A 17,162-nucleotide genomic window follows, 5' to 3' on the forward strand; every position below is an offset into this window, starting at 1 on the left:
CCGTGCCTTTTACAAATATTTGGTACAATGAATTCGTCAGTTAATCCTTTTTTTTTAAATTTTTCAACCGGTGCAAGTTTGAATAAGCTATCTTACGGAGAAAAAAATCAGCTACCAAAATACACTTGCTTGCCCAACAGAGAGCACGCCAAAACGGCGGTATAGATAGCTAGTTCCCCCTTTATATAATCACATAAATTATGCAGATCCATCAATAAAAACCTGAAGAAGTTAATTAGACAATACTCCATCCTCCGGGTGAAATATATTTGATAGAATGCCGCCAAGTAAAAATAATTTTCCATGCAGAAATATAGAAATGATAACTACAAATCTGAGTCAAAAGAAATAAAACATTATCCAAAAGAAATAATGACGGGCAAAATGATAAAATGCATTCCAGTTTGCGAAAACTCAATAGTCTGGTTTCGATAAATTCCCCAAGTTTCCAAGTTAGCTTCATGATACCTCACAGCTACAGGTGCATTTGTAACAAGCAAGTTATTTTTTTGTCAGCTGACGATCGTGTGACTCCTAATCGGTTTGTTATATTACCAGACAATGTAGACACGCTCATCCTCTTGAGAAAAAAAGATTATAAATTCATGAATAATAACAAATGTATATTTTATATGAACCTTTGTTTTTTAGAGAAGGTACAGAAATAATATTAGAATTTAGAAATAATATATTTGACAGAAAATAATTTTTTAAAGTATAAAATAGCAAAAATTAACAAACTTAAAAAACTTTATTAATTCTATTAATAAACCATTTTACTGGCATACCCCCACCAAACCGAGTACTGTGAAGGGTATACCGGGGCTCATATCAAACCGTGAGTTCAGTGTACTTATCCAGCCCTAGTTAAGATATTAAAAAACATTAGCTATATGTTAAAACTTTCATTAGATTTATATTGTCTCTTTCAAATATGATATATCCATTTCTCATAATTTTTTATAGTGACAATCCATTTTTGCCTACTTAAGTGCCATTTGCGAGGCACCCAAATGGTTAATATGAATTATTTTTTGATGGAATTGGACAATAATAATTTCGTGAAGAGCTCTCCACTTTGAGATCAATCATTACTAGCCTACTATTGTGTTGACTAGTCACAAATAAGATAACAGTTTAAAATAATTTTCGTCTAATCAATTACTTTTTATTTGATCAATGTTCCGTTTCTTGCAACTAAAGGGTTTTCATGTCGTTATCTTTATTGTATCACGCACCCTTTCCTTTTTAAAAAAATCTGAAAAGAGGCAAATAAGTCAATCATATCAACTGCCTTTTATTTCCCAGACTATCACTATCATATTATTTATTCATCATTTTTAAAATGAATTAGTTATTATTAAAGTCTCTATAGTATTTTATTCAATGTTGTATTGTAATATTGCTTAGCAAGTGCAGTTAAGAGTATTTATTATATAATTTTATGAAGAAATAGCCTCAAAAAATTCATAGAAATAATCAAATGTTCCATATTTATATATTATAAAGAGCGAGGGATTAGCAAGAAATTGTTCTTTTGGAAACAGAGAATATGTATGGAATAACACATTACTTTGTTTATTTATCAAAAATAATAAATCATGAAATAGCCATGACGTATCGAGAGAGAATAACAGCTGACAACAAAATACAGAGGGTATTTTGTTGTCAGCGAGGTAACACCATGTTTTCTTTTAAGAATTTATAAGTACCACAAATATACATATCTCATGATGAAATATTTTTGAAGATTTGATAAGGATACAAGAAATCAAACAATGGAAACTATGTATGATGTGTCCATAAGACATTTGTTCTTATTTATAGGCTATTTTGATGACGTCACAGAGGAGTCAATTTAGTAGGAAATTGATTTAAAAAAATGGTATTAATGCATAATAAAGTATTTTATTTTCTCATCAGACAACACTATTAGTGTAAATTCTTACCATCTGACAATTCCAGTACAAGAATTATTTAAAATAAATAAATTAAAAGTTGTTTTAATGAAAAATAGGTCAGAAAATACACAGTAACACTTAACTTGTCTCTGTTGTCAGCTAACGTCAACCAGTCCGCGTTGCGTTGTTCTTATCGACAAACCTTATATATAGTCACCTTGGAAAATTTGATGTGAGCCCTCGCTTAAAGAAGGATCGAGTTTATGATCAAAAAGTGGCACTTATATATAGAGCTGCAAATTATATGACCTAGCTGTAAAATCGAAAATGACCCTGACAATTTGAAGAATCTTTGAGTGGAGAGAAGTTTAGGTGTCCTGACCTTTCATTAGATTAGCTGCAAGCGGAAATTAGAGGAAGGAAATAAACACACTCCATATCCAGCATAGGCAGGAATTACTTCAATGACCATACTTAACTCTATTCTGAGTCTAACAAGGACTAACACTTATAATTCCACATAAATCTTCATTGTTACTTTTTGTCTTTCAATCGCTATTGGTTATTTTGAGCTATGATGTTCTCTTTTCATGAATAAAAGCTTTGGTAATTTGAAAGAAAGCTCATGAGGCTGCAACTAGGAAAAGTTTCAGGTCCTATTTTTCATATTTGTATGAAACATGATCATGGTAATCTCCACAATTTAAAGACTCCTTTGGGAGGAAAAATAGTAATAACAATAAAAAGATTGAAACTCCATTTTACAATCATTGGCAGTACACTAGTAGAAAATATGACCTCCAGTATACTTAAATTAAAAAATAAAAACACACACACACACAAAATGACCTTATCACTCGGAAAATATGAAAAATGTTTTGGATGAAAGCAGCTCAGCTTTCATGCCTATAATGTAGAGTCATTTTAAGCAGATAGAAGATGAAGAAAATCAACACAAATCCCACTCCTTCTATAGCAAGAAGAGTACATGCTGACCCATATGTCATACTTTCTCTTTCTATCTCTGAATTGGAGCCAGCGACAAAGGATAGTTGAAATTAAATCCTCGCAACCTTTTAATAATAAAAATATATTTAATACTTAAATAAAGAAAATAAACATACTAAAACAAATTAAAAACGTCGAGTATACTTATAAACTTTTAATAACTAAGTAATTGAACACTTAATAAAAAATATAGGCGAAATAAAAAATGAAGAATATTCATAATGCTATAGAAACAAGGCTTGTACAGGGTATCCAATCAGCACGTAACAAAATAGAGCTATCACAGGAAATTAATAAATTACATTATATAACAAATGAACAAACAACACTAAAATTTATAGAAAACAACAGATAAATTCATGTAAATAGTGATCCAAATTTCCAATTAGCTTCATTCGCAATCCCTTCAAAAGGAATGTTTTGATCCAAAGCTATCGAGCAAGTACAATTTTGGGAATAATATTTTAGATATAATTCTTCTTCTTCTGGGGTGAAAGTAATGGGTATCATTCTGAAGAATATATATGTCATCAAATCCACCAAGTCAGAATACAGAAATAAAAAGTGGATCATAAATCATAAAAAATTAAAATTAAAAATATGCAGGAACCTCATATTGGATATTGCTTCATAAGTCATCAAGATTTCTGTAAAAAGGACTAAAATCCCTGAGACACTTCCTCCTCATATACTTGTTGAGATATGTCTGAATAAAGAGCTTTTTTCATTACTGCTAACCCTCTGAGCATATTCTTGAGTTGACTCCACAAACACTCAATCGTCTGAGTATAAAGCTCTAGTTAATGGATCCACAAAGTTATACTTATACAACACAGTAAAGTGTGGCATATCTAATTCATTCCCAAGATTGTGATAGGCTGCCCAATTGTCAAAAGTGACACTTGTTGCAGTTAAACATGAACAGTGGACATAATTATTGACTTTAAACTAAGTGTCAATATGATAAAATTTGATTTGTTCATATCTTTTAAACAAGAAACTTAAATTGCATTATAAATAACCGTGTTTATTTTTTATTTATTGTTTATTTATCATTATTGTATAGCTTTTAGGTATATATATATACAATCAAAAACTCCTACGATTGTAAAATCCTACCTGCAAACTTATTCCAACAATTATGATGTATAAAATCATTACAAAATCAAATGATAATTAATGTAATATAATATTAAGACTTATTTTTAGGTAACAAATAGTTAAGTTTGAATATGAACCATGATTATAGACTGTAAACTAAAGGTAAAACTAATTCATTTAGGTTTTGAATTCACTCTGATCAGACTTTATCGATGTCCAAGAAGAAAAACGCCAAAACGAATTTGCACACTACGATTCCCGTTCAAAGTATTCCGGAAATCGAGTCGGGATGGAGATTTCAAAGGAAGAAATTCGCCATATTTTACATTTTTACTACCTGAAAGGGGAAAACATGCCTAGGCGACCAAGAAAATTTGCAATGTATACTTTTTATGTTCGTGTTGTAAAAAAGTGATTCGAGCAAGTTTCTTTTTTTTTTCTTTCGTTTAAGCTGCCCTCTACTGTGAAGAAATCGACCGTTTGAAGCTGGTAATCGAACAAAAATGGAAAGCGTTGATGAATAGGAAATAACAGAGCATCATCAAGACAATGTTAGACCTTCCACATCTTGGAATAAATGCCAGAAGCTCAGGGAGCTCCGATAGGAAGTTCTTATGTAGCCACCCTACAGTCCGGAAATGGTACCAAGTGACTACCACATGTTTCTGTCTATGACCAACGCACTTGGGGGTAAAAATTTGGCTTCAATAGAGTTTTGTGAAAATTGGTTGTGCGAGTTTTTTGCCAATATGGGCAAGGGCTTAAAGGCATCATGAAGTTGGGTTCTCGGTGAAAATAAGTCATCGAACAGAGAGTGATATACTTGGCTTAATTCACTTCTTATAAAGCAAAATATGAAAAGAAAAATCTCCAAAGAAAAATTCTATTTGTAACTCTGATTATATTTCTCAGAAATATTAACCTTATTAAATATCTAAGAACGAAAAACTTTACATCCTTTAAGCTCAAATTGTCTCTAGAACAGATTTACTATGATCTTTTTTCCTCTTCCCCATATTTTTAGCAAAAGCATTCATATTTGAAGAATATAAGATAATGAGTCCCATTAACTTTTTGACAAGGATAAATATATTATATTTCTATATCCAAAATAGAAACAAATTTGTATGAAGATAAGATCCAGACATCCATGAGTCAAAGGAATGGATGAACAAGATACACATTTTAAAATTACTTAGTTATAAAGATATATGTGGCCCGTCAACTCAAAACAAGCTGGAATGATTTTTCTCCAAATTGAAAATACAAAATGACATTTGTATTCTTCAATCAATCTAGTGAATTTGGATGGAAATATGATATTTATTAAACCTTTGAGTTTGCAGGAAATTGCGCTTAAAGTAGCCAAAATGGTAGAAATGAATACATTTTATTTGAAAAGACTTATATCGGAGCCGATATAAGTCTATTAAATAAAATAAAGGTTTTATACTATAGCTACCAATCGTGAGTATCTTCAACCATAGCACTATTTTTAAAACAAAGTTTATACATGACTTAAATATGCCTTGAAATATTGGCCTGCATCTATGTATGAAGTACAGAAAAAACAAGAGTTATTAAACTTTTTTCTTAATTGTTATTCTAGAATATTTTAATGCTATTTTTGATAATTGCCTCTCCTTTTAATTAAGGATATTTAGAAGGGACACCTTTTGGAGTTTGAATGATAAGGTAGTCTTTTTTTTTTCGCCACTTCATTTATAAGTTTAAGCTGACCCGACTCTTTATGTGGAGTAAATGAATGTCGACAAACAATAATTACAGTCGTGTCCTTGATTTGATCAACTATGCTTTAAAAGTGTATCTAGGTTATGGTTATATGAGTCATCAATCTGCTAGGCAATAAATTTGATCTGAACTTGAGCTGTTGAAGGTACGGAGAAAGAAAAGAGTTAGAAAATAAAAGACAGTCACCACATTCACAAGTTAATCATACCAATAGGAAGTTAAATTTAGTATTCCTTTGAGGATACTGTTTTGGTCAATCATTTGATCAATTCAATTAACTTCAGATGATGTAAAAAAATAAATAAATAATGTTAAAATATTAATATCACTTAAACTGTTAGATTTCAATAAGACTTTGTAGCAAAACCATAATCATAACTTCCCAAAACAAGATTGTATGGCGTAGAATTGTTACAATATTAACTCTTTGTATTACTCAGTTTTTATCAATATTTAAATACTTACCATGTGTTCAAATTTGAAGAAAATGATCCAGTCCTGTATCATTTGTGTCTTAAAATGGCATTGCTCACAATAAAGTAATGGAAAGAGTTGACAATATAGATCTTTGATTTTACAACATTAAAATGGCCTGTCCTCTAAATATTGAAATCATACTAGCCTCTTAAGTACAAAATTGTCATTGTTAGGAATCGCATTCAATATTATGCTGGATGTCAAAGAACAATTCCTTCATCAACATCAAGACCCCCAAAAAAAGACAAACCAAACTGTTTAAATCTGTAATTGGGATGGAAATGTCCGAGGTTAGTTTAAAAATAAAATAAAATGATGTACAATTTAAAAATATAAATAATAAAGTTAATTTTATAGTTTGTAGTAAAAATATTTACATTTGTATAAAATTAATGTCTATATTATAGGTAGTTTAATTTTATTAAATGTATTCAATCTAAGACTTATCGTGCCAACAAATACAATAATACTTAATTTTTTTATTGAAGAATTTGAGCATGTCTCAAAAAAAATAATAAAAATAACAAAAACCCATAAATATAACAGTTCTATTGATATTCAAATTGATAGTCATTCAAATCTTGTAAAATTCGTGGAACTTTATACTCGTAAAGTCAGTTCTTCTAGTTACCCCCTCACATAGTCAACGGAGTATCAATGTAATATAATTTCATCAAAAATTAAGAAAGAACTTGTAAGAAATGATAATCTTCTTGTCTTACACGAAACTACGATCCATCACTGCAGTGTTGATAGGTCGCCCTTATTTCATAAATTTGGAAGATATAAAGAAAAATTACGAGTATTTAAATAATAAGTCATAAAAACTATTTGGGCTCCGATTTCTGTGCCGAGAGACTAAAGGTTTTCATTATCAATGGTGCAGCTTATTTTATAAAAGCAGTCTAAAACCTTTAGCAACATTTTCCAATCATGCTGCACGTCTCTTGTCTCACTCATGGTCTGCACAGAAAAGCAACGCTCTCTCCTAATTAATTCGAAAATACCAGCCCTTATGTCTCAGAAATAAAATTTTGTTTCTTAATTCTGATGGCCAAACCCGATGGATTACTACAACGAACAATTCAATTTAGGTTCAATGCTTATAGATGAAAACAGTGATGCAATCAATAAATCAACTACAATAACGTTATCCATTCATGGAAAATAAAACCTTGGTTATAAGGAAACTTGAAGGTACAACATAAATGTGTGCTGATGTATGAGGCCACTACACATTTTAGTCGAGGTTATCATCAGTAAAACCTACATACATTAATACAATCAATATAAGAAACCAAATATTAAGATATGATACTATACTTATATCTACCTATATTCAAAATTCTCATTAGTAATTTCGCATCTTCATTTTAGATTCTCTTCATATTCAGTAAATAATTATTAATTACTCTTTCTAAATAGTAAATAAAATTTTAAAAAAGAGTAATAATCTATTAGATCCAAAATTTAGAGTTGTATTTGAGTCCACGTTTTCAGTGTGCAGGTAAAGTCAGAGCCCTCATGCTCCGAATCTCTTTTGTTCTTACTCCAAGTTATCATGCTCCAGGTACATTATTAAATAAATAATGTCCAAATCTGCCTGTATTCTCACCTAAGGCAAAAAAATATTAAACTGATATGTTTACTGATGAATGGACTGCTACAATTTACGTCGATTTTATCATCAATAAAACCTACATAGTCCAACCAAAATAAGAAACCAAATATTAAGATATAGTCTAATATTATATGTTTATCTACATATTTCATAGTTACCCTTAATTACTTTCCATCTCCATCTAGATCCCCTTCATATTCGATAAATAATTATTAATTACTCATTCTAAATAGTAAATACTAAATACAATTAAAGAAAAGAATAAAGATCACTAGATCCGTAGAGCTGTATTTGAGTCCACCTATTCAGTTTTCCGGTCAAGTCCGAGTCATCATGGAGGTTGTCTTTCTGTTCCGAGTCTTCATGCTTTTGTTTTTCTGTGACCGAGTACAAGTCCTCCTGCTCCAAGTCCATGGGAAAAAATAAGTAATGTCTGGATCTACCTGTAGTCTCGTCTAAGGCAAGATATAATTTCCCACAAGGCTTCCTTAATATTTGACTAGGAAATTTACTTTTCGACTACATTGACTTTGTGATGGGGTTGTGAGGATAAAAAGGAATGAAAGAATAATCATGACAGCTTTGGTAAATAAAAACAAATGTTAAGGCTGGGAGCACTCTTCCTGAATCCGGTAACAACTGCAAAAAGCTCTTTTATAATAGCTTTTTGAGCACCTCCTGTTATTGTCAGACATGAATATAATTGTAATTTAAAGTGACAATCCTTATAATACTATAAACTAATAATAGAAGCCGTCATCATTATTATTTCATTCTTGAGAAGGAAACATATCAGAATTCATCATCATGACGTATAAAAATAAGAAACCTTTAATTACTAACTACGTATTTATTATTTTAATAAGATTTAGAAACATGGAAAGCTGAATCGTGATGAAGCTTGAGACAACGTATCGACTATTGACATTAAATCCTGGATCGCTGATAATGGAGGTTTTAAAAAAAAGAGGATTTGAGGTTGTTTTTCATGACATCTTTGTAATTATGGAGATAACATATAGTCCTGAAGACGTTCAATATAGAATCATAATGAAAAACCGAATGTACGCGAGGAATTTGGTATTGTAAACAAGTCATATAATTAATTCCAATTCTGAACAATCTAATTTGTTAATGATAGAACCAAGATCCTTATCTTCTCCAATATTCCACTCCATATCGTGAATCATTCAAATTTGGTTTAGTTCAATGAAATTTACTCTGGCGAGGTATTTCCCTCTTGCTTCTCCATCACCGAGTCAATAGAGTCTCAAAGTAAAGATGTGTTATTCAAGATAAAAAAAACTTGAAGGGCAGGGTATATTTATTGCATTGACCGAAACTACAGACACTTGACTCTTCACTCTTTAATTTGGAAGATGTTACAAAAGCCATCAAAAAAAAAAATAGAAGATGATTATAAGTGTTCCTGTGAAAAGTATCAGCAATGTTCTGGACTCTGATTTCAGAGGCGAAGGACTGAAAGTTTTTTATTAAAGATGGTGTGCATCATATTGAATTAAAGCAGCCAAAAACATTCAACAACATTTTCCAATATCATTTGTCTAGCTCATGATCGTAACAGAATAGTGAGAGTAATTATATTAGTAGTATTAATATCAATACATCGTATTGAGAAAATTGTCTCCTGAAGCCATCAATCACAATAGCAAATTTTTTAAATACAAAAACACTCGTATCCTTAAATGTGATTTGAAGAGAGTTTTCATTGTAATATCGGAAATAAATTTACCAAAAAGGTCCTGTTTGACGGAGAATCACGTCAAGGATATTATAATAATGAAATGGAACATTGAATTATTAAATGTTGAAGATTTACTAAGAAGATATTTAAACGATCTAATAAATCATACAAACATTTTTTTTATTATTCATTTTATCTATTACATTTTTAGGTACTTAAATTTGGCTATAGTATGAAAGTTTAGTCATTATAGACACTGACAGCTCTAATATATATTTAAAATTAAAGTAATCATTTCTAATTATTTATTAATATTACTACATTTAAAACTTATGATGTCAACAGCTATCTTCAAAGTAAATATCCATATTGCATTTGATAATCATATTTTTTACTTGAACCTCCGACAGACAGGACTTTTTTGTATTAAGTCTGGTATGCTACAGAAAACCCTTTCGGAATCAAAGTTAACCATATGAGTGTTTTTTGTATTTAAAAAACTCCCTATACTGATTTATGAATTCAGGTGCCCATTCTCTCAGTTCTATGTATCCCTCCTCTTTCTCTATCCCCCTTCTGGCATTTAGCTGTGAAAAATTCAAGTTATTTACCATGCGATAGATTTTCAACGATAGTCACGCTTGCGAGTAGCAGCAATCTCTCGTTTCAATGATTTAATGGTTACCTGGATTGGATTCAAATTTTGTTGAATATACATTATTATTGACAAAAGTGGATCATACTTCAAACATCATTTTCTTTTTAGATTACATCAATAACATTATGATACTCATTGACAGAATTGAAGTGATTGGCATAATTGTGAATTGTTTTAGATCACCTGAGTTCTAAAAAAAAACCATTCACTTCAGAGATGATGGTGTTTATAGTTTAGAAGTAATCAGGAAAGAGCGTTGCTATTCTGTTGAGACTATAAACGTGACAAATGATATCTAAAATAATTGGAAAATTTTGTTTAAGGGTTTCGACTGCTTACCCTGTTCGATGGGTAATGAATAACTTGATTCTTTCGTCTCTGAAATCGGAGTCAATAACGTTTCTTATACTTATCATAGCAACAATTGTAATCATGATATACCTTCCAAATTAATGAATTAAAGACGACACACAAAAAATGACCATATAAAGGACCAACCACCACTAAAATCATGGATCGTCTTTTAATGCAATAAGTATATCATTATCTTCAAATGCTTAATGAATCGTGGATAAAAAAATTTCACTTCAAGACTCCATTTACCATGTAATGGAGAAGCGAGAGTAAATTAATTTTCTAGACTAAAGTTCTATGAATTTGGATGATTCTTGAAATTGAGAGGAATATTGCAGGAGACAAGGATCTTAGTTATATAAGAAGTAAATTTGGATTGTCTATAGTTCTAAATTCCTCTCACGAATTCGGTTTTTAATGTGTTGTTCTACTTTTATTTTATTTTAAACTTTGATCCCATTATCAGAAAAACGGGATGTCAACCACCGAGAAGAATCTTCTTAACTCAATTTAATTATCAGCCATTAAATGTTATATAAAAAATTTATTTACCCTTTAAAAGCTATTAAAGAAATATAAATATATTAAATGTGAATGTCTGTATCCGTGGATGTGTGTGTTCTTCAATTACAGGCTATATAATGGATAGATTTTCCTGAAATTTTTCATGTAGGTTCTTAATGGTCCAGAAACGATTCTGGTGATTTTTTTTTGTTTTTGACTCAGGACCGTAGCAGCTTTTAAACAGAATTTTTTACACTTAGCCTGTATCACCTGAGGGCCGGGGTGTATTTTGGATATGACAAGAGTTCTTTAATCCTAAGGGAACCATAGGTGGATGAATTTAACCTGACTCATGGACCAGTAGCACACAGCCTAGATGAGTATTCTGGCATATTACAAGGGGTTCTTTGTAATTAGAAATACAGCGACGGTGCAGTTTAAACTACCTTGAGGCCTAGTACTTCAACTGTACAACCTGAGAGCCAAGTTGTATTTTGAAATATTTGGAGGGTTCCTTGATGGTCAGGGAAGGAGAGGCAGAGAAATGTAACTTGCCTCGTACTCAGCAGTTCACCTGCACAATCCCTGGGTTGGGTGTAATATACATAGAATATTTGAAGGGTTACTCGGTGCATAGAAACAAGGTGGCAGTAGAGCTTGAACTATATTTTGGGCCAGCATTTGACTTGTACAACCAGAGAGCTGGGGTGTATTTGGGATATTTTGAGACTTTCTTGATGCTCAAGGAAGCGTCGGTGAATAAACTTAACTTGACTCGGGTCGAAAATTTCACCGGCGCAACCTGTGGGTGGGGGTCTATTCTAGCATATAGAAAGGGGTTCTTGGTGCCTAGAAATATTAAATCCGATTCTTTGTAATAAAGAATAAATAATGTATTATACATAGTATTTAACAATTGGACCATATAACAATTAAGACTTCAGTGTTAATGATATCGACGAATATTCTTTAATGAGAACATTTGAATGACTTGGGATCTGATCGATAAATATCAGTTAGTTCATCCATATGATCAATTCTCCTTAGCCTATGTTGAGAGGATTACCAATAAAGGACAAAACACCAATGATCCACGCGAAAATAGTTTTCATCTTATTGGAACATTAGACAAGCTGTTCATCCTTGATAAACAAAAAAGAAGATAATAGGTGAATACTAATACCATAGTTTAATCCTTCCTACCTATACACCATTGATAGACACGGAGTCGGATTGAATATTGGCGTGTGCCTATGAAAAAACAAAAACAGAATAATACTGATGATTTGTTAAGGAGTGTGTAAGTCATCGTTCGACTCCAATTGAATTAAGGATATGTATTGGAGTCATTCTTGGCTATGATCTTGCTATATGTGGAGTCGAATATGTGTTTACTTCTCTTCCAACTCTCTCAGGGCTGCTGTAATAACCACTAAGCTGCACTTCTCTCCATAGTTATTCTATTGTCGCTTATCTGGAAAAGGGGAAACTGTCAACGGATCTCTAGATGAAAAACTATAAATCTAGTATACAGAGTGATCTATCAAAATCTGAAAAAAAAACTAAAAACAAGATATAATTTCAAGAAAATTAATACTATAAATAGATGTGTGGCTGAGCTCTCTGAATCATTAATGGAGCCGTAATTAAAGGCAATGATGGCTTCCAGGGGCGGCAAAAGGCCTGGCACCCGCTGTAGATGTAGTTCTCTGTCATGACGTCCCAGTGTTGACTAACAGTAGCTTTGAAGGCCTCGGTGTTTAGATGGTGGAGACTTTAGACCTTCCCCTGGGCATGCACCCAAAAAGTGTAGTCAAGGAAGTAGGTATCATGAATGTAGAGGGAAAAAGTTCAAAAGAACTCAAGAGATTAATTCAACCCTCATTCGAAAGAGTCTTGCACCTAAAAAGTTGGGTTATTTTCATTGCTGGTGTCAAAAGTTGTAGCTCCATCCTCAATAGACTCTTTCCACTTACTTTTTTGATAGCTTTCTGAAAAATCTGGTGTGAAACTCAGAGATCTCTTGCATGGACCCACATGGACTCGAGGGGATTGGTCTGTGCTGTTTTCTGTCACTCCTCCGGATTCAGTTTGGCCTTTTAGATTGAGCCCTTCTTCATCCCCAACGTTTTGCACTTGCTGATGGGGTAAGCGGTTGTGCTGGAGATTCCTTAGTGAATGGAGTGGTGGGTGAATGAAAATTTATCGATCACGTTCAAGTGTCATTTTGTCAACTTGTACGTACACTAGAGAACTAAGGTTAGTTTTGTTTTTAATTAACTGTTAATGTTTAATATGTCGAAATATGAATTAATTTCAATATCTCAACCTTCATTAATTATTGAATTAGCAAGTGTTCAGATTTCAATTGACCACTCGGTAATTTTACAGGCGGAAATATTCCGATGGGGAATGGAGACTCCTTTCGAACTTTATCCACTAATATCATTTTTTTTTAATACAATTTTTTTTTTTTTTTTTTTTTTTTTTTTTGACGCGGCGTGTGAACTGGCTAAAAAAGAAACCCCAAAGTAAAATGATAAGCAGTCGAACGATAATAATTACAGTATTGAAATTTTGTATCATTTTTTTAACTATTCCATCCATTTTGAACTTATAGATATCAATTAAATGAAAAAAACTGGCCTAAATATAAGCCCCAGAGGAAAAAAAAACAACATTATTTAATAACAATTTACAACATGAGTTTTGAATTTCCATGGCATCTAATATGTTACTCTTATAGTAATATCATTAAGTTTTTATTTCTGCTGAAAAAAGTTTAAAATTAGATTATTATAGCATAAATACGTCGACAACAACTGAAGAAGATAACATCCTTTTCAATAAAAACTTTGTCAGTCTATATTCTCTATGGCTCTATGGCCTTATTCCTCACATTGAAAAAGAATTCAAAAAATCAAAATTAAAAACAAAGGAATAGCTTTTCATCAAACTGTTTATTAAATTAACTAAACTTCGATTAAAATTCACGAAATTCAAAAAAAATCAATCAGGTTGAATGTTTCAGGTACTTACCTAAAAGTATTGGCGATAAAATGTAGATTTAAAGGAATAAGAAGTAATTTTATAAATCTGTATTGTATCCCAGTTTACTATTGAAGGGATCATTGAGGTATACCATTCTATGGTGTATGCTTATAATATGCATAAAAGTATATATATATTAGAAATATGAGTAAAGGATACTGCAGTAAAACCCTTGATAATAATGGCTTGTGATAAATTAATAATTTTCATCAACAAATCCATGGCTTTTGTAGGTCGATACAACTACTTTCTACAGAGTGTCCTTGTATGGATATACCGGGTGTCCACATTTATACGGTACACTTTTTAATGGCGTTAATAAGAGGTGCTACAACAACAGTATACATAAAACAGTAAACAAAAAAACACGCCATCTTCACTGATGCAGCCACAACACAGTAACTGGACGACTTGCAGTTGCACATGTTGTTCCAGTGGTGGAGGTCAGTGGTAGCTATTTTTAGAGCTTGTACATCTACATAGCGCAAGCATTCTGCTCCATATGCATTCACATAAAATAGTTGAGCGGGGTTTGAATAATTTGAATAGAATCTCTTGGACCTCAACTTGTTATTCAGTTAGGTTTGAACGGTGTTGCATGTGTGAGAGGGGCCCTAAATTAGTGTCCAGGCACATTCCCTCTCTTTGGGTTTTCCAACACTTTGGTTTTGACATTTTGAACCAACAATATAGAACGAACCGATTTGGCTCGTCCTACTCTTTAAAAATGTAGTGTTCCTATTGACTGAATAAATTATAAACTACATCAATTTTAAAAAGTATGCCCCATATTTATAGACATACGGTAGATATAGTTGTTTGGGATAAAATCTACATAATTCCCAAATTTAGATTACAATATATGTAGATATATTTAAGAGGCTTGAAAGTGTGTTCATAAAAAAGAGAATGAAATATCCTGGAGTTGAATTTTATAAACCAAAGGGATAAAATGCTTAAGGAGATTTCATTGGATACAAACTTTTTGGGCCACCAAGATGAACCTTCTGAGATACAGTGGATGACGTTACTTTATCCTTTTCCCTCCTGACGAATGCATCCCTCCCCCCCCTCTTTCAAATAATTATGTTTATTAGTAACACATTTAATTTCAAATGGAATTGCGATAGCTCATGGACAACGCGCTCGGGAGAAATTATTCTATTTAGTTCTATGTGCGTTCGCGCCGCCCAGGCAATTCCCAGAGAAAGAAATTTACTTTTTGTAAATGGATTTCAAAAAGATTCCTAGATTAGATGGAATAAATGAAATACTATAATGTCTACATATACTTAATCCGTACAACTCCATCTAACAAATAAAAGGAACATTAAAGAAAAAAATACTATACATAGATGTGTGTCTGATCTCTCTTAATCATTAATGTAGTCACCCTTATCGGCAAATATGACTTCCAATTGGCGACATCCGCAGCAAATGTATTTTTACGTTCTGGTATCCCAGTACTCGCTAAAAATGACCTTACGGGCCTTGGTGTTTCGATGACCAACACTTCAAACCTTCCCCTCGATATGCACCCAAAAGTGTAGTCAATAGGATTTGCATCAGGGCTGTAGGGAGCCAAAGTGTCAGACAAGAGCTCATAATACTCATTCAAAAGAGTCTTGCAACGAAAGAATTGGATTTCTATGATTGATGGTGTCAAAAGTGAACTTTCCACCCTCGCAAGGCTTTTCCATTCACTTTTTGATAGCTCCCGAGATCTCTTGTATGGGGCCTTATCTACTTTAGTGGATTTGCCTGGACTGTTTTCTGTTTTTCAACGTTTCGAACTTGCTCATGGCGAAGATAGTGGCCCTGGAGATGCCCAACTTCTTGGAGTGCACGCACGGAAATTCGTCGATCACGTTCAAGTGTCATTTTCTCTACTTGTACGTAAAGTATATAGCTCAGGTTTATTTGGTAACTACTCTTTTTATTCTTTAATATATCGAAATATGAATTAACTTCAATCACTCAACCTTTATAAAATATTGAAATATTAAGTATGAAAAATTCCATGGGCTACCCAGTAAGTTCATGGAAGTTATGCAGTTAGCTCTAAAGTAACTTATAGCAAGATCATAGCCAAGAAGGACTCCAATACATATCCTTAATTCAATTGGAGTCGAACGATGACTTACACACTCCTTAGCAAATCATCAGTATTATTCTGTTTTTGTTTTTTCATAGGCACACGCCAATGTTCAATCCGACTCCGTGTCTATCAATGGTGTATAGGTAGGAAGGATTAAACTATGGTATTAGTATTCACCTATTATCTTCTTTTTTGTTTATCAAGGATGAACAGCTTGTCTAATGTTCCAATAAGATGAAAACTATTTTCGCGTGGATCATTGGTGTTTTGTCCTTTATTGGTAATCCTCTCAACATAGGCTAAGGAGAATTGATCATATGGATGAACTAACTGATATTTATCGATCAGATCCCAAGTCATTCAAATGTTCTCATTAAAGAATATTCGTCGATATCATTAACACTGAAGTCTTAATTGTTATATGGTCCAATTGTTAAATACTATGTATAATACATTATTTATTCTTTATTACAAAGAATCGGATTTAATATTTCTAGGCACCAAGAACCCCTTTCTATATGCTAGAATAGACCCCCACCCACAGGTTGCGCCGGTGAAATTTTCGACCCGAGTCAAGTTAAGTTTATTCACCGACGCTTCCTTGAGCATCAAGAAAGTCTCAAAATATCCCAAATACACCCCAGCTCTCTGGTTGTACAAGTCAAATGCTGGCCCAAAATATAGTTCAAGCTCTACTGCCACCTTGTTTCTATGCACCGAGTAACCCTTCAAATATTCTATGTATATTACACCCAACCCACGGATTCGAGCCCAGATTTGAATCCCTTTGACTACTTTGTGTAATGATATCTGGATTCCAAGGTTGGAAGGTATTGCGTCTCCCAAGACCATCATTCACTGGGAATGGGAATATCTTTCTGCAAAATCAATACTTTAATCATACAAAGCATTTACAAAGCGGTTCTAGACTG

At 32.4% G+C, this 17,162-nt stretch overlaps 2 long non-coding RNA genes across 2 annotated transcripts; one reads left to right on the forward strand and one right to left on the reverse strand.

Annotated features, from left to right (window-relative positions):
• Nucleotides 1-6,640: 6,640 nt before the first annotated feature.
• On the reverse strand, nt 6,641-8,427 carry LOC139906618 (uncharacterized). Its single transcript, XR_011782252.1, has 2 exons — nt 7,573-8,427; nt 6,641-7,505 (listed from the first exon to the last, which is right to left on the reverse strand). It is a non-coding gene; the product is annotated as an uncharacterized lncRNA (long non-coding RNA).
• Nucleotides 8,428-8,552: 125 nt separating this feature from the next.
• LOC139906582 (uncharacterized) lies at nt 8,553-11,165 on the forward strand. Its single transcript, XR_011782216.1, has 3 exons — nt 8,553-8,672; nt 8,727-8,940; nt 9,002-11,165. It is a non-coding gene; the product is annotated as an uncharacterized lncRNA (long non-coding RNA).
• Nucleotides 11,166-17,162: the final 5,997 nt, after the last annotated feature.

The sequence above is a fragment of the Lepeophtheirus salmonis genome, chromosome 11 (assembly GCF_016086655.4).
Source record: "Lepeophtheirus salmonis chromosome 11, UVic_Lsal_1.4, whole genome shotgun sequence".
NCBI classification, from domain to species: Eukaryota; Metazoa; Arthropoda; class Copepoda; order Siphonostomatoida; family Caligidae; genus Lepeophtheirus; species Lepeophtheirus salmonis.